Source organism: Penaeus monodon, chromosome 15, assembly GCF_015228065.2.
Source record: "Penaeus monodon isolate SGIC_2016 chromosome 15, NSTDA_Pmon_1, whole genome shotgun sequence".
NCBI classification, from domain to species: domain Eukaryota; kingdom Metazoa; phylum Arthropoda; class Malacostraca; order Decapoda; family Penaeidae; genus Penaeus; species Penaeus monodon.
This window is the reverse complement of record NC_051400.1, coordinates 37169341-37170108: the sequence shown is the minus strand read 5'-3', so window position 1 is coordinate 37170108 and position 768 is coordinate 37169341.

Here is a 768-nt window from a genome sequence, read left to right as displayed (position 1 = left end):
CCCGCTTTCTGGTGACGAAGGTATCCTCTAAAATAGCGAGCTGCTGGTGATTGCTCTTTCCCGCCATGAATCCCGCGCAGTCTAAACAAGGAACGTTTAAACAGTGACCTTTTTCTTCTACATAAACGGTGTAATGACAGAGCCAACACTAATTCAGAGTATCATTATTATCATGTTGGATATTAGAATGTTCATGTTAAAGGTATCGTTACCGTGCTGCCATTTTCCCCTCACAAGTACTTCCTTGAATCATGAATATTATTTCCGGAACCTTTATTACATTATATCCAGGCTATTCACAGCAATATATTTTAGTTATAAGGAAAATATCCTTGCGTGTGATGTTGAAATGCATAATGTAGGCTTCGCCATTCTGATCATTACATACATGTACGGAATGACGCAATTTTCTCGATAATGCATAAAACAATATGATGTTCAATAACAATTATACAGAATATAACCCACGATAATCGTAGTTCTCAAAACTATGCTTAGCCTAACTCCTTCAGAATAGCTTTTTTTTTTTTTTTATTATTAAAGCCAGGAAGCATCCGTGATTTCCGGCACGCACGTTCTCAGTGACGAAATATTACACCACGTTCAGCAACCTTGCGGGTATTTAAGCCGGCGCGCGGCGAGGAGCGTCCTGCGCGCCCATTCTTCCCGCCGGCTTTTGAATTTCAACCTGACCCTCAGCCGCCAGCCCGCCACTCGCCACGGAGTCTCCTGCAGCTGCCAGGTATTCTGGGTGGGCTTTAAAGGTCG